This window comes from Chiloscyllium punctatum, chromosome 32 (genome assembly GCF_047496795.1).
Source record: "Chiloscyllium punctatum isolate Juve2018m chromosome 32, sChiPun1.3, whole genome shotgun sequence".
Taxonomy (NCBI): domain Eukaryota; kingdom Metazoa; phylum Chordata; class Chondrichthyes; order Orectolobiformes; family Hemiscylliidae; genus Chiloscyllium; species Chiloscyllium punctatum.
The window spans coordinates 10986628-11009685 of NC_092770.1; positions in this window are offsets into that span (position 1 = coordinate 10986628).

Genomic DNA, 23058 nt, shown 5'->3' on the forward strand with positions numbered 1-23058 from the left:
TTGTCAGTTGAAGGCTTTGTTAGACTACATGGTATAAATAACTAACATCATTGTTCAGTGATCCACCAATGATAGTGCTAGAAATGCTCTTCTAGTGTTTTTTGCTTTTACTCCTTGGCCAAAAAACATATTTTTATGTCAGTTTTATTTGTCTAAATGATATGCTGGTATTATCCAAAGCTGAATTCTAAGGAAATGGTAATTGATGAATGTCCTTGTTCAGCATATGTACAATTCAAGCTTACTAGCAGCTGCAATGGATCAGAAAGCAAGCCTGGCACTCAGACAGCAATGACCTGTGCGTTATCCATGACTGCTTTGCAAAGACGAGTCAAGGAGGTGCTAGCTTTGGATATCATAATGCCAGAGACAATGTGTTCCTGCTTCTGAGATCAAAAAGAAGCTCTTATTGTGGCTATTAAAACCTGACTGGGATACTGGGGACATTCCATCAGAAAGGTTAAACACGTGTCAAATGACATGATGGAAACTAATGACTGATTTCCCTTGAGGACCCATTCTGCGTTCCCATGCAGCTGGAGATTACAACAACTTTTCTTTTCCCCAAATTTAGTCACCTAGCTTGCTTTATAGAAACAGATGTACAAAATACAATGGGAAAAGTGACAGTAATTTTATTTGTCAGTTTCCACTCACACCTCAGCTCATGGTTAATTTGGAATGTTTTTTTAAAAATCTGCCTGTTATGGAGTGAAATGCATAGGAATGTTTTCATAATGGATTAACACTGTCACAGACAATGTACAGCTGGAGGCATTGGATCGATCTCCCTATTCCAAGTGGAGACACTTCAGAAAAGGTTTATGATTAAGACTAATAGAGGCCATAGGTAACTCCAGTGACTTGGATGTTTATATAACCTCTCTCCTAACTCAGCATGATGAAATAATTTGTAAGTTTTGAGCAATGTATTTATTTCTCTATCTCTCCTACCACCATAATCCAAAACCTTTCTAATTGTATTTTAATGCATGCTTGCATAAAGCAGTTACAATTTCCCTTATTTTCTGTCAGCAAACATTCCATTCACATCACCTCTTCCAGAAAGTATACCTTTGGGATAACAGTGCCTTTGCTTCAGAAAAAAAAAAGAAGTTCAAACTCAATTTGAAGAGGTAATAACTATAATCCCTGGGGCTCGGAGATGCTAAATACAACCTTTCATTGCAAAAAGAAAAATGATGCAATGTAAGTTGGAAGCATTTGTGCTAAGCTTGAAAGTTGGTGATCTGCCAGGAGTAATATTGGATCTGTTACCATTCTTCAGGATGCCAGCTTGTTCCATCCTTCTTCTTTTATAAGATATGTAGAAGCTGCAGCTTTAATGACCTGAGACCTTTTAAAATTGAGAGATAAAAGTCAAATGCCATCTATTGACAGTGCAGGACAGTACCAACATTGAAAAGGATAGGAGAAATGATGTCAAAAACTGTTCCTAGGTAATGTTAAAACTTAGATTTTTAAAGCCTATTTGAGGAAAGGATGAGGGGTGGCGCAAAGGTTGGTTAAGAAGTTTGTAAGTTTAAAGGCCCAATGTAGCAAAGAGTGAAATTATTAATTGGTATAATCGGCTTAGATTTCGACATATTTTGAAAGCAAATGTAAAAGGAAAAGAAATGTGTGGATAGAGTAGTTTGGCCTTTGTAATAACAAGAGGAGGAAGTTCAGAAGAACTTAGGGAGGAATGCATGAAACAACAAAGACAATGAAAGATAGTGTGGAAGAAGAATTCTATATTATTCCATTGACAATTGTGAACCACGGCATTTGGACTCATCGGAAACTGATGACATTTTTGTTACTTAGCTCAAAGAAAAATAAATCTGTTGGGCAGAAACTGCTTGAGTACTTACCTGATCCTATGCAAAGCACTGTTAAGTCTAACTTTGTATATGTGTAAATTTTATGCAAATGTACCTATAAGGATGACCAGTTCTCTACAGCACCAAAAGTACTCACATAGCCCCCTAAAACGGTGACATGGGTAGAATGGTTTGATTATAATATTGTGACATATAAAATGTTATGCCTCACTGGGCTATACTGGAAATCAGGCCCCATTATTCCCGTATTCATCATAAAAGTTAAACGTTTTATCAAAGTACACAAAATTCCTCAATTTATACCTATCTTTTAGCCCCAGCTTAACAGAGAACAGGAACAATTACTACTTTTCCCAAATAAATAGATTGTAGCTACAGGTAAACAATTACAAACTGTCAACATATAATGAAGCAACTAAGCATGCCCTCCCCCACCACTCAAAACCCACCTCCTCCAATGCTTGAGAAAACATCATGAAAACAGAACTTACAATGAGTACCAGTAATCTGATTTTAAAAAGCGCTGTAATCCTTTCCATGTCCTTGTTTTTTAAAACAGTCCTTTTCCCATTTCACTCCACAATCAAAAGCACAGAAACATAAGAAGATACAGTCTCTACAGAAGCCAAAACATTACATGAGCATTGCAACTTAAGCTGTAAACATACACCTTTCCTAACATGGCCTTTACCCTCCCAATGTCTCCACCCTTCTATTGTTAACCATCGCCCTTTATTGCTCTATCTCTTCCTTGCTGTTCCATGGCAATCAATTTTATTTTCCTTTCTTGCTATTGATTGTCTCAGGTTTTTCTTTCTGTGTGCAACTGCTTTATTTGCCCCAACAATGTCAATTCATCCATTGAGATGACTGGCACCTAATGAGGTTGCTGTGAGGTCCATTCACACTGGATGTGGGATAGTTTTGGTGCTTCTAAGGGTTACCATTAGGTTAGCGATTAAGAAGCCACAATATGGCACACAGATCGTGTTGAAAGACTGAAAAGAATGTGAAAGGGGAATTGTGAGAACATTCTGTGCTTTTCTTTGTATTTTGCTCAGAATGTCGAGAATATTGACATTGTTGTGTTCAGCTTTCCACCGATGTTGCCCTGAACTAAATGAACTACAGTTGACTTTAAGCAGATGTAAGTAAAGCTGAGAATTATTTCATTTGCAACAATAGCTGGAGAAATGTGGTTTCAGTTTCAGTAGGAACATCAGTGTTTACCTTCTCACACTTCATCTCCTTATGCAGTCACAGCATGAAAGTTGTAGCAAATTTTCTTCTGGTTTCAACTCAATCAGTGCCATGACAATCTGGTTTCCCCTTCATCTATCTGCTGCCTATGAAAGTTCTTACTTTTACTCAAACCCTCTTTTGGATGCCATCAGTTATGTGCATCTTGAGGTTCACGTCAGTAATTTGGTTTGACCTGATAATGTGTAAAATGAACCAGAGTAAAGTGCTGGCTCCTTCAGTACTGGCCAAAATAACTTACTCAAAAGTTAAACCTCACAGGCACATACCTTTGGCACTAAATATTTCAGTCATAGAGAACAGATTTCGTAGATGTTTCGTTGGCACAATTTTTTGTGTGACATACAAAGCATTGCTGCAATTTGCGAATTGCTGGTACAGTTTAAGGCAAGTGAAAGCAGATTGACACCCAGATGACTACGTTTTAACTGATTGTCAACATACAGTGCCTTCATTAACACAGCTGTAAACTGTTATAATATCAGCACATGTCAGTTTGATTCAGTTGGTAGCACTTTTGCCTTTGAGTGAGCAAGTTATGCCCCAATGACTTTCAAAATGCTTAGTGGCATAAAATAACTGTGGTCCTATTGGCTGCTTGATGTATGCACTGCCAAAATTTCGTTACCAATGAAGTATTCTCTTCATTTTACCTGGTCAACAGTTCTTCAAATTTTCAGAACCAAAAAAAAACAGATTGTTCATTTAATTCACAATAGCAGAACAAAATGTACCTCCACAACAAACGTAACTGCTCTTACGAGTGACTCAAACTATGTGCGGTGCTTTGAGCTGCTTTCAAGGGAATTTCGCACACCTTCTGTTTGTCAGAAAACTGGGAAAGTTGTTACATTGTGAATATGATTAACTGGATTTTAATTCTTTAGGCTCAGAGCTAGTTTCATCAAGATACTTGGAGGGATTTTCACTGCAATGCCTAGCAAAGCCTTTCACTGTATCTTAACCAAACTCACCTCATTAAGTAGCGAATCCATCTCTATGGCTCTCCTTGCATTTAATTGTAGCCCCATCTTACTACAAGGCATGCCCGAAAAAACCTGTCACTGACCAGAAACCAATGGCAGACCAGCATCTCTGGCATCTGTGCTGTATTTAAAAGCCCTTTGTACACCCGACAAGGTGACTGGCATTGTGGAGCTGCCCTGCTCACTTACAGATATCTATTCAGAAGGTGTTGGAGAAGGGGATGATGGCTCACGATGTTGCGACCAGAAGGTCCTGGTGGACGTGTGGGTTCAGAAGAGGGGCATTGTCTCCCACTGGTCTGGCAGAGAAGGCCACATGGCCAGACCCTGGTTGATGGTCACCCAGGTTAGCGTAGTCTCCACGGTGTGGAGGAGCGACTAGCAATCCCACAAGATGGTCAATGTCAATTTTCGTGTTGTCAGAGTAAGTGCCATATGCTTCTCTCTGTGACATTGCACTCACTCTGTTTCTGCTATTGTACACACCTGTCACCAAGGATCATGCTCAGCCACTCTCACTACTGCCTTGAGCAAATGGCAGATCCATTTGGATACTTCCTTGAGAAACTGTCTCAGAAATTTGGTGGAATGCCACATGGCTAGAATTTTCAAATAAACATCAAGACATAGTTTGGGCAGTAGTGAACAGAGACCTTCCAGACATACCCTTCATGCAACCCCAGAATCTCAGTCCCATTGTATGCTGCCTTTGATGTGGCTCTGGAGGGAAAGAGACTGCTGCTCAACTCCTTCTGTAATGTGTCTTTTCAATACAGGTATCTGAAGAGACGTAGTGGTTTTTGTCATGGCTGATCCTAGGCAGCTCTCTGTACTCTTTAGGCGGTTCTCAGAGACTCACACCAAGACAAATATCAACTGCTGCTGGAGGACCATCAACTCAGTAAAATAATCCCTTCTGCTGCTGAAAACCTAGTGGCCTTCCAGAGAAAAGAGTTCTGGTCATCCTGTTATAGAAAGGATCTTCCCAAATTGGAGGGGGTTCAGAAAAGCTTTACAAGGATGTTGCTGGAACTAGAGGGTTTAAGTTATGAGGAGAGGCTGGATAGGCTGGGACTTGTTTGACTGGAGTACAAGAGATTGAGGGGTGAGCTTATAGAGGTTTATAAAATGAGGGGCATGGATAGGATGAATGTCATAGGTTTTTTTCCCTTGGGTGGGGAGTCCAAAACTAGGGGGCACAGGTTTAAAGTGAGAGGGGCAAGATTTAAAAGGAACATGAGGGGCAACTGAAGGTGGTGTGTATGTAGAATCAACTGCCAGAAGTGGTAGATGTAGGTACAGTCTCACCATTTAAAACACATTTGGACAAGTACATGAATAAAAAAGGTTTAGAGCGATATGGGCCAAAAGTAGTCAAATGGGACTTGTTTGGGAAACCTGGTCATTTGGATGAGTTGAACCAAAGGATCTGTTTCCATGCCGTACGACTCAATAGGAGTTCCTTCTTAACAATGCTCTCTATCCATGTGCTTTATGATTGGCATAACAGTGAGTGGTCCTCTGCATGTGGCTTTCATTAACCTCACAGGCTTTGCGATCCCCAGCTCTTCACCCATATTATATATTTGCCTGTACTTCCCTCACCCCAGCCCTCCTATATCATGGCTCCCCTTTTCCCCAGCCCATTACACCTTTAATTTCTGTGTATGGAAGAGACAAAAGAGCCATATACTTTGTGTGACCCGGCCTCCCAGTAATGGCCCTCACCTGCTCAGGCCCCTGGCTAGTGAACTCACGTGGTCCTGAGCTCACAGACTTCCATTCTGAGCTAGCCCCTATACAGGCAAAGGACTGACCATGATCCACTCCCTGGAGAGCTGTTTCCCCCATGCAATGTCACCCTGAGTGGACATCTGACCATAGCCAAGCCCGAGGCTGCTATGAGAAGGTGCCCTTACATAACCATGCTGGATGCCCCGACCAACTGACAGCTGGCCCCATGTACCACATTGTTCATTCCTGCCCTAAAATATTCAGACATATTCCACTGCTTGCTGTAGATAGCGTTTGGTGTGTATACTGAGGTCTCATGGTGCCGGTATTGTGGCACCTTGATGTATGACAAGATGTACACAGCCTTGGTTAAAGCCTACTGCACAGCACAACCTCCTATCTGGATGTCTGATTGTAGCCATTGCCAATGCAAGGCAGAGCAGGGTGAGGCAAGGCATGCATGCTGAGGACAGACTGGCACTGGAAATGACAATGGCAATTCCAAACCTATTGACCCTACAAAGTTGTTGTTACCAAAACCTGGGGGTAAGTATTAAAAGTGGGACAGCTATCTCACAGGCTAGTTAATAACAGCCTGACATAGTCATACTGATTGTATCATACCTTACACAATACTCTGGACAACACCATCACCATCCCTGGCAGACGTGGTGGCATGGGGATAGACTGTCAGAGGGACCCTCATCGATTGCGGGCAAGGGCGCAGAATGTACTCGAAGTGGGTGAATTCAAGATCCTCCACCAACAGTGGCTCAACAGGAGCAACTACTGACTGAGATAATGGAGTCCTAAAGACATAGCTCCCTCTGTGGAGGAAATCAACAAGAGGGAGAAACATAATTGATCTCATCCTCATCAATCTGCCCATGACTGTATCAAAATAAGAGCGACCCAGTACATAAATTCCTGTCTTCATATTCAGAGCACTCTCTGTTGTGTTGTTAGCACTATCAATATGTTAAATCAGATAGACTTAAAGCAGATCAATTATCTCAAAACTGGGCAACCACAAGGCACTGTGGGCTTTCAGCAGTAGTCAAATTGTACTACAACATACTCTGCAACATCATGGATTGTTATATCCCCCACTCTACCAATATCATCAAGTCAAGAGATCAAGCATGGTTCAATGAAGAATACAGGAAGGCATACCAGGGGCAACAGCAGAATGAAATAAGATGTCAACTTGGTGAAGTTACAAAACAGAAATATTTGTGTAATAAACAGCATAAGCAGCAAGTGATTAGCTCTAGGCTCTGCAGGCCTGCCACGTCTAGTCATGAGTAGTGACAATTAAATAACTCGATGGAGGAGGAAGATCTACTAGTTTCCGCATCTTCAATGATGGGGACCATTTGTTTGGAAAAAATTATCTGTCAGAATACCAATTCAACAATCCATTTCCCCCTTGCTCTGACATCTCCAGCATGACAGATGTCAGTCTTCTGCCAATTTCATTCCCATGACATTAAGACATATCTGGAGACTGTGAATACCACAAAGCATAAGAGTCCTGTCAACATTCCAGCATCAGTACTGAAAACTTGAGCTCCAAATTGGCCACACAGATAGTCAAGCTGTTCCAGTACAGCTACAACACTGACTTCTGTCCAACAAAGTATAAAATTGCCCAGGTATGTCCTGTAGATAAAGAGCAGGACTGGCCAAATATGGACAATTACCACCCCAATTAGTCTACTCTCCATCATTAATAAAGTGATGGAAGGGGTGATTGATAATGCTATCAGCCGCATTTGCTTAGCAGTAACATGTTCATTGAATCCCAGGTTGAATTCTGTCAGCGCCATTCTACTACTGACCTCATGAAGCCTTAGATCAAACATAAACAAAGGAGCTGAATTCCTGAGATGACATGACAATGACTACCCAGACATCAAGTCCACATTCTGTGGAGTATGGCATCAAAGTGCCCCAATAAAATCTGACTGGATGGAAATCAAAGGGAAAACTCTCCCTCCGCTGGTTGGAGATGCACCTGGCTAGGTGTTGAAGGTCAGACATTTTAGTTCCACGACGTCTCTAAAGAGGTTATTCAGGGTTGCTCTCTGAGGCCTAACCACCCTCAATTGTTTCAACAATGATCTTCCTTCCATCAAAAAGTCATAAGTGAACATGTTCATTGATGATTGCACAATATTCAGCACCATTTGCAACTCCTCAGGAACTGAAACAATCCATGTCCAAGTGCAACATGTTCTGGACAGTGTCCATGCTTGGACTGATAGGAATAAACGTTCACACTACACAAGTGCCAGGCAATGGCTATCTCCAACAAAAGAGAATCTAATTGATCATCATCTGGTATTATCATAGCTCAGTCCCCCATGATCACCATCCTGTAAGTTATCATTGACCAGAAATTGAAATGGACTTACCTTTTCAGTACAGTGGCTACGTAAGCAGGTCAGAAGCTAGGAATTCTACAGCAAGTAACTCCCCTCCTAACTCCCTAGAGCCTCACTTCTATTTTCAAGGCATAAATCAGGGATTGTGATGGAATATTCCTCACCTTCCTGGATGATTACAGCTTCAACAGCACTCAAGAAGCTTGACACCATACAAGACAATGCAGCTGACTTGATTGGAGTCACATCCACAAATATTTATTCTCTCCACCCATAATGTTCAGTAGCAGCAGTGTCTACATATACAAGATGTACTATAGAAATTCACCAAGACTCCTTCGACAGCTGTTTGCAAACCCATGACCACAACCATCCAGAAGAATAAGGTGGTTGTTATATATGGGCACATTACCATTTGCAAATTCTCCTCCAAGCCACTCACCATCTTGATTTGGAAGTATATTCTTGTACCTTCTCTGTTGCTGGGTCAAAATCTTTGTGGGTCAATAACAGCAAGTAGACTACAGTCATTCAAGAAGGCAACTAGGAATAGGCAATACAACTGGGCAGTCAGTGTCACCCACATAACAGTAACTAACTTTAAAAAAAAAATCAGATGTTCAGCCTCATGCTCATGTATTCAATGCTGTCAACCTCTAACTGTCCTCCACATACATGCACAATGTCTGGAAATGAACCTTCCAGCTCAGCGAGCAACCTACATCCATTCTTAAAATCATTCTAGCATGGAATGTGTGCAATACTGACTAGTTATCGCTCAAGTTTCCTATAGGTCAGGTTAGGTAAGGATGTCAGATTTCCTTCACAAAAGAACTTTAGTGAACCAAATGAGTTTTAACAGCAATCGCCAATGGACAGATGGTCAACACTAGACTAGCTATTCTGTCTTCTAGCTAGTTAGCCATAGGAGACACAGCCCAACACAGATTACAATACACAGTCACATATTACCACAAGGAGCATTAAAAAACTAATGATTGACATGCTTACCTGCACTTTCTGATTGCTTTAGGGGTGAAGTCTGCATACTGTAAGTCAGTGAGGTGGCTGCATTCAGAGTCATTCAGAATGACAGTAGGAATCTATCTTATGTATCTTCTCAAATTCCATTTCACCTTCATGCTGTATTGGATATGTATGTTTGAAAATATATATGAATTCAGAAGACTGAGGAGATAGTGTTGGAGAATGGGATTAGCTGGATAGCTCTTTCCGGAGCTAGTACAGAAATTATGGGTCAAATGGCCTCCTTCTGTACAATAAAATTCTATGACTCAATGAAATACAAGTTGTAGATGGTGTGACCATGAACTTCTGCTTTGCATCTCATTCTTGTCTCCTCTTCTCAACCATCCCCTTCTGCCTGGAAGTTGTCAACAATCTGGGGGATTTATAGTTGGGAGTGTTTACTCATTACCCAAGAATTAGGTTTGGCTTTTAGTAGTCCAAGATTTCATGGGCAATTATTTATCTAACTGCAAGAGAAACATTCCAAATTCTCCAATTTAAATGGTTACTTTCAGAGGGTTCCATGATAGAAATCTTCAATTTCCTGGGTGATTCTTTCAGAGTCTGCTATATCAGCACTTCTGCAAGATCCCCATGTGCAAGTCCAACCTACAGTTTAGAAGCAACGATTTGACCATCGGACAATCCGAGCCATTGACTGTGACACAACTGGCTATAATTGACATTAAGTCCCTGAACCTGGGAGGGGAAAATGTGCCTGTTTAGTCTGTTGGCTGTTTCAATCTTTACAAATAAGCATAGTTCACATGACAAACGACTTCCTATTTGTTTTTTTTCAAATGAGATTAAAAATGTTAAATATTTTAGTGGGAGATCAGTGTAGTTGCTGTTGGATAAAATAAGTCTTCAGTTTCCAGAAATTGGATAAGATACCTTGAATGAGTGGCTTTTGTTATAAAGCATCTCAAAGTATTAAGTTTATTCAGCCATCCTCTCCTGCCACAAAAATTATTGCCTTCGACAGTCTATATTAGGCATTAATCATATGGTGCTGATTTTGAGCATTTCAACTTTGATGGCTTCAGAAAGCCTATGGTTTGGGATAAAGAGAGAATATTTATTCTCTTTAAAATGCCTCCATTTCACTGCTTTATACCATTAATCTTCTGCTGTACTCCCATGTCACCATGTTTTGATGTGTTGACCCTTACATCCTTTCCACTTTCACTGTACCATGGCATTGCTTGTCTTGTTCAATAAAGCTGAACATTAGACTCATCAACCACCCCTGCTCCTGATCAACAGTACACATGCATGCAGAAACTTGAAGTTTTGATAATCAGTGTCAGTGGAAAATTCCTAGGTGATGGAGCCAGGTGATCAATCATTTGAAGTACACTAATTAACTAAGAAGACAATTCCCCTTGGTGACAGCTTGAAGCATCCAGCTGTTTGATGATCTCATAAGACCACCTACCTACCATCAGTAAACCTTTAGTCTCCTGCATGTGATGGGTTGGTGACATGCCAACAAAATTGAGTAGACAACATCAAGGTAGGTTTTCACCTTTACAATCTTCAGATCAATTGTGCCCTGTGTTATGCAATTAGTTAAAGTTTTAGCAGACAGTAACGGAGCTTGTACCTGCTACACTGCCAGTGTACATATTAACTGTCAGGCAATAAGGGCCTCCTACAGAAATCTGATACCAGACTTCTGGTACAGGAAAACAGATTGAATGAAGATTATTAAAAATAATCACACAAGAGAGAAAAAACAAATTGAATCAAATTGAGCATATCTGAAACATTTGCTTATATCTGGAACCTACTTCTATGATTCCTGGTGTAATTATTCATTACTGAAGTATTCATGTAATGTACAGGTCATCTAATATTCATCTAACAAGTCTCGTGATACAGTTTGCATATTTTTACCTGTCCAACCTACCATAAGGTCCAGTATTATTTCAGATTGTTACTTCTTTTGATAATATACTTAACAATACATCTGTCTTCATGAGGTAACACAATCAACTGAAATTTCCCAACCGCAGAATAATGTGTTCATGGAAAGAAAGTTGGGGAAAATGCATGAGACTGTGAGAAACATCTCGACACTCAATGAGATGTTCCAAAGACGTGTTGAACTGCAAGATTCTTACCAGTGAGTGGTGAGAAGTCTATTTGAATATATTAGCATGTATTACCTATTTATTATTGTCTAATCTCACCTCATTAAGATGTAGTTTCCGCTTCTGCCACCAGCTGGATAGAAGCCAAGTATTCCTGAGATGAAAGTCAGAGACATTACCTGACAATTCAGTTCACCGCTTGCCCATCTGCACCTCCATCATAGACACTGGGCAGCAACATGTCAGGACAAATGGGCAGTGGGCAGTGACTCCATGCACAACCCTGTCCATGGACATTGGCACCTCATGTATATCGAACCTGACTATATCACTATGGTACATTTCTGTTCACTGATAGTGCAATCAGTGCACGGCACTTTTCACTGCAACATTGCTGTCAGGACACTTTGTGGGCATGGATGGGCATCTATGTCATGGATTGGACCCAGGCTGCATCTCAGAACTGTTTGCTGGATTCATAGTACTCATTCGCTTTGTGCTAACCTGGATGCTCACAACTTCTCTATGTTGCCTTACCTTTTAATGTTTGCCTCCTAAGTCAGAGCTGAAAGGCTCACAGTACTTCTATCTTTCCTTGACTTTTAGTGCAGTCACAAAGACAGGCAGCTTGCCATGTTTACCAGCAGTTGTCAATCAACAGGACGGTCATCTTGGTGTATACCACCATGCTATGTCAATCTCACATCTGCACCATGTGACAGCAATGTATGAGGCAAACACACTATATGTGCTCCAGCCAAACGGCCATGTCTCAAAGTCTAAGCAGAGCAGCCTTCAGCCACATCCAGGGAGACACCCTTCAGTCAGGGGTGTTTTGGTACAATGTGGCAACGGTAGTTACCAATATTAAACCAGGGACTTGAACAAGGTCAGTCAACTGCTTGGGATGGTCAGGTTCAGGATCAGGGAGTCAGTAATTCTAGCCCAGGGAGTGGGCCATAGTCAGTCGTGTGGGGATTGTCGAGGAACTATACAGATATTTAGTCAGGGATTTGGTCAGTCATCATTTAGAGATGTCTGTCTAGGTCAGTCAATTAGTCCTAAGTATCAGTCCATTAAAAGCCAAGCAGATAGTTATCAGGAGAACTGCTGCAGGAGCGAAGCACGAACACTGTTGGGTACTAGAGGCAGAATGCCAGGATGCAGTGGAGATAACAATTGTGGAGGGGCAGTCCAACATGTAAAGATGGGGAGGCAACGGACTTTTGAAGGGAATGTGGTAATACAGGGGAGTGTGTGTGTGTGTGGATTGGTTGGAAATAGGGCAGTGGTATCATCAATGATCAGGAATACCAAGGCTTGGTAGATTGAAGGGCATTCAACTGCATTATATTGCCTCTTGGCTGGTGCTGATGCTGCTCATACTTTAAACAGAGCATGTTGTGAAAAAAAGGTCACAGTTCTGGCAGGTCAGGGATATGTTCACAGTGAAGGCAACAGGAAACAGGAGAGTGGCACAGCAGTCAGCAACACTTCTCGTTTGGTTGCTGGACCATGTAGGTTTTGGCATCTCTACAGAATCAGTCCTGATTCTCACCAGCCAAGATCATCCTTTCATTGGCATGTGGAGATAAATGTCAGGCTCTCTGCTGCCAATCCTGGCTCCCTCCACTCTGTTGTGTGCCATTTCTCCTGAATTGAGATAAAGGGAAGGATTAAGTGAAATGAAAGTGGGTGGCACAGCTATTCATGCTGGTGCAGGTATTGAAAGTTGTTGTGGTGTCCCGAGTGAAGGAAAGAACAGAGGCCATGCAGGGCTAGTAGGTGGGGTTTGGAGTGGGTAAGTGTAAATGATGGATGAATTTGCATGCACTAGTGATACTGATAGGTCATGAACCTTTGTGGAAAGTGGACACAGTCACAGAGATGGAATGAGTGCAATGTTGCAGAGAGAGGATGGCAGTATTTACCATGAGAGAGCAGAGGCCTAGTCTTGTCCTAGTCTCCCACTCGCTATAGATGGAAGGACTCTCCACTGCCAGAAGCTCTGGGAATTCCTGGCCCCAGAGTTATACTTAAAAGGCAATTGTGTACCTGATCAATGGCTATCACCCCAGAGCTGCGTTCAGCAGTCCCCAACCTTTACCCTGAACATTGCAGTTAAGGGAAAATTGCACCTTGTTGTGCAGACAGAGACCTGGAAGTTCTGTTAGATGTAGAGGGGGATGTCTACTTCCCCAGAATTGGGGGAGAAAGCACGACGCCAGTACATTACAGCCTGGTCTCAGGCTGTCACCTGGGCTAGCACGTCTCTAAGGGAAAGAGAAATCCCAGTAATGTCTTAGTCATTGACCTTCTCAGGTATTACTGGGTATTTCTCTTTCCCTTGGAGACTGTCAATTTTCCCTTAATTGCCATGTTCAAGGTAAAGGTTGGGAACTCCCTAATGCAGCTCTGGGGTGACAGCCATTGACCAGGTACACAATTGCCTTTTACTTATAACACTGGGGCCAGGAATCCCCAGAGAACCTGGCAGTGGAGAGTCCTTCCATATATGGTGAGTAGAGACTAGGACAAATGGACTGTCATAGGGGCTTGGTGCATCATTCATGAGGCAAGTCTATGATGATAGTAAGAGAACAGTCTCTGGGCCTTGCAGAGAGAAGCCCTCCATGAAACTCACCAAAAGTCTTATCTGATTTCCAGTGAGTATCAGCCCGATGTGTCAATACATATTCCCATTGCCAGTCCTGAAGAAGGTTACACCTGAAACATAGACTTCCTCACCTCCTGATGCTGCCTGGTTTGCTGTGTTCTTCCAGCCTCCTGCTTGTTCACCTTGGATTCCAGGATCTGCAGACTTTTTTGTCTCTAATGCTTTTTAAATAGCTCAAATAAACACTCATTTTCAATGACAACTGTAAAGTGGTATTTTGCTGCCTTGATCTATACTGAAGGCAGTGGCTCACCTTGAGTTTGGATCCATGAGTGCCAAAAGATAGCAGTTTCTTCATCAGATAGTCTGAATTATGTTAACAGTCTATTTGACCTGGCAGGACAATAACAGTCAAGGATAATTCTTTAATAATCGCGTGTGTGTGACCAAATGAAATGGCAGCTGCTGAGTGGTGTTGAGTAGGGGTGGGTGGGGAGAAGGGACTCTGTGCAGGTGTAGGTTGGGAGAGATGTCCACTAGATAATAAATAGTAATATTAGCTGATTTTTGATTTGCTCCATTTTGAAATATATAAGACTCTTGGGTACTTTATAGGACTGATACTGGGAAGATGTTTCCTCAATTCGGGGACACAGTTTAAGAATAAAAGAACTCCTTTTTAAGGAGATAAGGAGATTTTATTTTCTCTCCAGTGGTTGTTAATCTATGGAATTCTCTTCCCCAGAAAGCAATAGAAGTTGTGTGATTGATTTTATTAAATGCAGAGATTGATAGATTTTTGATTTAAAAAAAGTCAAGGACTACGAGGGCAAATGGGAAAGTGCATACCAGAGCACAATTGGATCAGTCATGCCCTCATTGAATAGTTAAATGGGCCAAATGGCGGGGAAAGCTCAGCAGGTCTGGCAGCATCTGTGGAGAGAAATCAGAGTGAACATTTTGGGTCGAGTGACCCTTCCTCAGAACTCATTCTACTTCTGAGTTTTAGTCATGTCAATCTAAATGTGGTATTTTATTGTTATCCAGGCTAAGATCAGCTAACTTAACATACGTCAATGATTTAACCTTGGAAATAAACTTAGCAATATAGTTTGGTCAAGTTGAGAATGGATTGAAACTATAACTCAGGTTATTTGCTGTTTCGAGTTTTACAATATTAATTAAAAGTGAGGTCTATTGCAGTGCAAAGAGAAATCTTGAATTAATCCACAACAGCATTTGTATATGATTCTCCTGTAGCTGTTAAACATGGAATAATAATAAAAACCTTTTTCTTTTCTCATCTAAAAGTAAAAAGAGACTACTACATGTCTGATTAAATATAGGGGTATTAATAAGTACTTGGGCAGTATTTTCACAAAATCTAATCATTAATTGCTTTACTTTACCAGCATATGAAAAATTATTTTCTCAAACAGGGATTACTGGTAAATACCAGCGCACAACAAATACCGTTAGGCAGGTTTTTAATGATCTAAAAATCTGAGATGTGACTTACACAGTAGTTTGTCATTGGTTATTGCTGTGACTTGTACATCAATTCAAGTAATACACTAGATGTTACGCTCTCAGATTTTACTTCCACTGCGTATAGCCTGTTCTTTGAGGAACAATACAAATGAAGTTTGTAATGTCTGGGCTTGAAGAAGTTATCCTAACAGTGACCCATTCAAAGTTCACATTTCCTTGTAAAATGTCTGAACTAAACATTGTTTTCTGTTATTATAGGAAACGACTTCCTCAAAATGTTTAGGTTACTGACCCTCTTCACTGACTGTTTGTAAGGATTCAGAAAACTCTCAGCACAGCACAAGTCTCTCACTACTGTGAGAGTATCTCATTTTGAGTGTTTTCTTTTGTTCTGTTAATTACTGATAAATATTTTAGATTTATTAAAGTTCTTATTTAGCTGAGCTTAATCTATATCTTGTACATTTTATTGGCATACTTGGCATACTTGTGTGACTTCCACAAATGGAACCATCTGCCTCAAATTGGTTAACAACGTTTGTTTAAGCCATCTGCATAAAACTTTGGGCAGAAGGGCAGGTTAATCTCCATCAGAAGCAAGTCCACACTATATGTACAGAATTTTAAGGCTTCATTTCATAATATATAATTAGAACAATAAATTGTGATAATGTTGTGGTTCAGTTAGTACCCATTTGTCATTGAATCAGAAGACCCTGGTTTTAACTTTCAATCCAAAGACTTCTTGGCACAAAGGTTAATGCTGACTCTAGTGCAGTATTGGGAGAATTGGTACACTGTTGGAAGTGGCATATTTTGGATGACACATTAAACCAAGGTTCCATATGCCTGCATCAGTTAAAATGGAAGATCGCATAGCATTTTCCTGGAGAAAGAACAGTGACCATCTCTCCAGTATCCTGGATAATATTTATCAATCATTTGACATTACAAAACAAATTATTTGGTAACTACTACAGTGTTCTTTGTGGAAGCTTGCTATGTATGAATTGACTGCTATGTTTAAATATTACAGCAGTCTCCATACTAAAGGAAGTAGTAAGCTACTCTGGGACATTCTGAGGTCATGAAAAGCACTAAACACATTCAAGCCTTTTTCCTTTCTGTTGCTTATTGTTAAACTGTGTCCATGCAAGTAATAATTACACATCATGCAATAACGCTGCCTAATTATTGTCATAAAAAAAATCAAATTAGAGAAATGAAAATAGACTAAATACATTTGAACAAAAATTGTGAACAATGTAATAGAGATTCATTAATAAATGTAACCAAATATACAACTGCATCTCAAGATTGTAACTCACTAAGGCAATGTGGGTAATAAATATTGGCCTAGCTGGCGAAAAATCCCATGAATGAAAATCAAAAAAGAAAGTCAGAATATGGCTTTTAATATAATTTTGGACTATGTTATGATCTCAGCTGATGTTATTACTGGACAAGTCAGAATCCAGACTGAAATCTAGCATGATTGATTATGTTTTGTTTTATTATTTTAGTTTTATCAAAATGGTCTTTCATTAGAACACAAAAATGCACTGCTTCAGATTTATGTTTAATGATAAAATAAAATTTCAGTATACAAAATAGATGAAGATAAAATTAAAATAAAATAAATCTATTTATATATAATAATAATACAATCATTACAAAATACAATAAAGAGACTCCCATTAATCTCAAAATATACTCTTGTAGGGTACTCACACCCAGGAGAACTTCCTCCTCTTTCACATCTATAGAACTCAATTTAACTGTAGCTTCAATTCTTCAAGTCTTGAAAATCTGCTTACCTCTTCCTGGAACCTACGCACAACTGAGCTTAGACTTTCTCAGCTTCAAATAACCTATTCAGTGTTGTAACCAAACACTTGGGGCCTGAAACGTTTAAATTAATCTCCTTAGAATGAGGTAACTTTTCTAACTAATAGTCTTACACTATTTCTCTTTCTCAGGTTTTACACATCCAGCTTCAGCCAAATCTTCTGCAATCCCTAAATGATAAACTAAAAAGCTTTTCTCCAAGCAGTGGACATTTATCCGACCCTGAAAGAGATCCTGAATCTTCTATCTCCAAATCTAACGTGCAACTGTTTACTTTGTTCACTCATTAAAAACTCCACAATGAAAACAAATTCGCAGTAGTCTCCCTGAAATCTCTTGCTCAGATTGTTTTTTGGAAGTGAAATATCCAGGACCTGATCAGGTGTACCCTAGAACTCTGTGTACTCTAGAGCTCTGTGGGAAGCTATAGAAGTGATTGCCGGGTTTTTTGCTGAGATATTTGTATCATTGATAGTCACAGGTGAGGTGCCAGAAGACTGGGTGTTGGCTAACATGGTGCCACTGTTTTAGAAAGGTAGTAAGGACAAGCCAGGGAACTATAGACCAGTGATCCTGACGTTGGTGATGGGCAAGTGTTGGAAGGAATCCTGAGGGACAGGATGTACATATATTTGGAAAAGCAAGAACTGATTAGGGATAGTCAACACGGCTTTATGTGAAGGAAATCATGGCTCACAAACTTGATTGAGTTTTTTGAAGAACTAACAAAGAGGATTGATGAGGGAAGAGCGGCAGATGTGATCTATATGGACTCCAGCAAAGTGTTCGACAAGGTTCCCCATGGGAGACTGGTTAACAAGGCTAAATCTCATGAAATATGGGGAGAACTTGCCATTTGGATACAGAACTGGCTCAAAGGTAGAAGACAGCGAATGGTGGTAGAGGGTTGTTTTTCAGACTGGAGGCCTGTGACCAGTGGAGTGACACAAGGATTGGTGCTGAGTCCTCTACTTTTGTCATTTATATAAATGATTTGGATGCAAGCATAAGAGGTAGAGTTAGTAAGTTTGCAGATAAGACCAAAATTGGAGGTGTAGTGGACAGCGAAGAAGGTTACCTCAGATTACAATAGGATCTTGATCAGATAGGTCAATGGGCTGAGAAGTGGCAGATGGAGTTTAATTTAGATAAATATGAGGTGCTGCATTTTGGGAAAGCAAATCTTAGCAGGACTTATACACTAAATGGTAAGGTCCTCAGGAGTGTTACTGAACAAAGAGACCTTTGCAGGTTCATAACTCTTTGAAAGTGGAGTCGCAGGTAGATAGAATAGTGAAGAAGGTGTTTGGTATGCTTTCCTTTATTGGTCTGAGTATTGAGTACAGGAGTTGGAGGTCATGTTGTGGGTGTACAGGACATTGATTAAACCACTGTTGGAATATTACCTGCACTTCTGATCTCCTTTCTATCGGAAAGAAGTTGTGAAATTTGAAAGGGTTCAGAAAAGATTTACGAAAACGTGCTAGGGTTGGAGGATCTGAGCTGTAGGGAGAGGCTGAACAGGCTGGGGCTGTTTTTCCTGGAGTGTTGGAGGCTGAGGGGTGACCTTATAGAAGGGTATGGATAGGATAAATAGACAAAGTCTTTTCCCTGAGGTCGGGGAGTCCAGAACCAAAGGGGATAGATTTAGGGTGAGAGGGGAAACATATAAGAGGGACCTATGGGGCAACTTTTTCACACAGAGGGTGGTAAGTATATGGAATGAGCTGCCAGAGGAAGTGGTGGAGGCTGGTACAATTGCAACATTTAAAAGGCATTTGAATGGGTATATGGATAGGAAGGGTTTGGGATGTGGGCCGGGTGTTGGCAGGTGGGACTAGATTGGGTTGGGATATCTGGTCAGCATGGACGGGTTGGACCGAAGGGTCTGCTTCCATGCTGTACATCTCTATGACTCTATGACTCAATAAATACGTCTAAGTAAATCATTAATACACTACAGACGCATTGAAAACCATATGCCGCTAGTTCAAAATGCAAAAATCCAATATAAATTATATTAAATTATATTAATCACACATTCCTAAAGAAAAATGAAAATGTATCTTTAAATGACATTTTCATTATTCACCAAAAACTATCTTAACAATATCTCTACATCACAGTAAGAGTAGCAACGTAATGACATTGAACAGACAATGAGCTACACATAAACCAAATTTTATTTCAGTTCATAGGCACTGATGTCCTTCAACTGAGCTTTATAAAACATATTTTCTTTTCTAGGCACATGCATGACTTTAAACAATGCTGCTGGAGAATTAAACTCCACCAAAACAACTAAAGTTATTGTTCTGAAAAGAAATGAAGATTAAATAGAACAAGCAAATCAACATGCTCATAGCCTAAATTAAAGAGTTTGAAACATACATTAAAAGTGAAATTAATTAATTAATTCAAAAATAAAACTATCCCCTTTTTGCACACAGCACCTAATAGCCACCTATGTACAGTAGTCATGCCAGAACGCTTTCTGCAACAGCTCAATATATTTAAGATGCCTGTTGCTTTAACTTTGAGCTTGGAGCCTCTGATAGCTTATTCCTGGAGCTATCATATACCTGAGTTCAAACAGACTCAACTTCCATTCTTCTTTGGGGTTTTCCTGAACAATTCCAGTCTGGGACTTTCAATAACTCCTTACTCTAAGTTTATCTAATTTCAGTATATTGTCCCTTCTTCAGGAGCACTTCTTTAGGCATTCATCCTCATGCAGTTATTTCACACAACTACCTAAAGCAAAGAAAAAATAATAGAAACATTTTTCCCTCTAAGCTAAGTGTTTCTCCTCAACTTAAAACATTTTATCTATGTCTAGATGTTTCTAACAGAAAACTGAGTTATAAATGTCTGCTCTGCTATATCCTAAAGCTCTAAAGTAAACAAATATCCATTAGACTGCCAAAGAAACTACAACAAACTACTTGGATAGTGTATCCCACCCATTCTCCTCTAATCGAAAACAAGTTCTGAACATCGGTTGGTAAAGTGACAAGTGTTTTGTTTCATGTTTCATTTTTCAGTGGCTTAATTGGGAATTTAGAATAGTGGAAATGGAGGTTAGGGCAGTTGAATGTTCCTGCTGCAGTATATGGGAAGTTAGGGTCACCTCTAGTGTCCCTGCTGACCTCATTTGTAGGAAAGGCACCCTACTCCAGCTCCTCGAGAACCATGTTAGGGAGCTGGAGCTGAAGCCGGATGAACTTTGGATCATTCGGGAGGCAGAGGGGATTATTGAGAGGAGCTACTAGGACGTAGTTACTCCATAGCCACATGAAGAAGATAGATGGGTTCCCGACAGGGATAGGAAAGGGAACCAGCAGGCAGTACAGGGATCTCCAGTGGTGGTTCTCCTCAACAAGTATACTGTTTTGGATACTGTTGGGTGTTGGGGTGGTGGGGTGAGTTTTACCAGGGGTAAGCAATGAGGCAGATCTCTGGTGCAGAGTCGCCCTGCTGCTCAGAATGAAAGGGGGAAGAACAGCAGAGATTTAGTTATTGGAAACTCCACCGCTGGGGGACAGATAGGAGGTTTTGTGGGAACAAGAGAGATTGTGTTGCTGAGATGTGTTTCCTCTGAGGTGCCAGGGTTTGTGATGTCTCTGATCATGTTTATGGAATCTTTGAGGGGGAGGGGAGCAGCCCCAAGTCATAGTCCACATAGTCTGCAGGTACCTTGGACGTGTACGCCGGCACTGTCAAAGACTTGTCAGCAAGTGTGTGGGTGACTGCATACTGAGAAATTCAATTGAGGTGTTGCCCAACAGGAAATCCTGGATGAATCAGGACATACAGAACCTGCTAAAAACCAGGTGTGCGGCCTTCAGATCAGGAGACCTATTAAAATATAAGGAATCCAAATATGACCTTCATGGCGCCATTAAGATAGCCAAGGACCAATACCGATTCAAACTAGAGACCCAGACAGACACCCAGCAACTATGGCAAGGACTGAATGACATCACAGGTTCTAGAAAGAGACAGTGTAAGATAGCAGACAATGACACATCCCTCCCAGATCGTCACAACGCCTTCTATGCTCGCCTTAAGCAGTATTTCGGTGGAGAGATAACATCTATTTCGACAAGTCCTGACGAACCTAACCCAACAGTCACTGCATCAGAGGTCAGATCAGTTTTCCTTCATGTGAATCCAAGGCAAGTGATGGGACTAGACCAAGTACCAGGCATGCGCAAATCAACTGGCAGAGATCATCTCGGACACCTTCAATCTCTCCCTGCAGCAGGCTACTGTCCCTGTCAGCTTCAAGAGAGCCATCCCTGTGCCTAAGAAGGCTCATGCAGCATGTCTCAATGACTACCACCCAGTACCCCTAACTTCGGCAGGGCAGGGGGGGAGGGGGGTTAAACGAATGCATCAGCGGGATGGGAACCTAAATTGTAGTTCCAGTGTACAGGAGGTTGAGGGTAGTGAGGTCAGGGATAGGTTTACAAGGCCGCGAGAAGACACTGGCAATCAGGATGTTGGTTTGAAATGTGTGTACTTTAATGTCAAGAGCAACTGGAATAAGGTGGTTGAACTTGCAGCATGGGTGGTACCTGTGATTTTGATGTTGTGGCCATTTCAGAGACATGGCTGGAGGTGGGACAGGGATGGTTGTTGCAGATTCCGGGATTTAGATGTTTCAGTAAGAACAGAGAAAATGGTAAAAGGGAGTGGGTGTGGCATTGTTAATCAAGGGAAGTATTACAGCAACTGAGTTAACATGTGAGGATTCATCCATTGAGGTGGTTTGGACTGAGGTTAGAAACAGGAAAGAAGATGTCACCCTGTTGGGAGTTTTCTATAGGCTTCTGAATTGTTCTAGGGTTATGGAGGAAAGGATAGCAAAGATGATTCTCAATAGGAGTAAGTGGTTAGCACTGCTGACTCACATTGCCAAGGACCTGGGTTCAATTCCCACTTTGGTTGACTGTCTGTGTGGAGTTTGTACATTCTCCACGTGTCCACGTGGGTTTCCTCCGGGTGCTCCAGTTTCCTCCCACAAACCAAAAATGTGCAGGCTAGGTGAATTGGCCATGCTAAATTGCTCATAGTGTTAGATACGTTAGTCAGGGGTAAATGGGTCTGGGTGGGTTGCTCTTTGGAGGGTCGATGTGGACTTGTTGGGCCGAAGGGCCTGTTTCCACACTGTAGGGAATTGAATTGAATCAGAATCGGAACTTTCCCAACATTGAGAATACTACAGTCCAAGCAGCTTAGATGGGTCAGTTTTCATTCAGTATAAGCAGGAGGCTTTGCTGACACAGCATGTAGACAGGCCAAAAAGGGACGATACTATATTGGATTTGGTACTAGGGAATGAACCCAGCCAGGTGTTAGATTTAGAGGTAGGTGAGCACTTTGGCAATACTGACCACAATTCCATTCTGTTTACAACAGCAATGGACAGGGGTAGGTATATACCGCAGGTAAACGTGTATAACTGGGAGAAAGGTAATTATGATGCTATTAGGCAAGATTTAGGGTGCATAGGCTGGGGAAAGAAACTGCAGGGGATGGACAAACTTGAAATGTGGAGCTTATTCAAGGAACAGCTATTGCAGATCCTTGATAAGTATATACCTATCAGGTTGGGAGGTAGTTGTTGAGAGAAGGACCCATGGTTTACGAAACAAGTTGAAGCTCTTGTCAAGAGGAAGAAGGCGGCTTATGTGATGATGAGAAATGAAGGCTCAGTTTAGGGGACTTGAGAGTTATAGGTTAGCCAGAAAAGATCTAAAG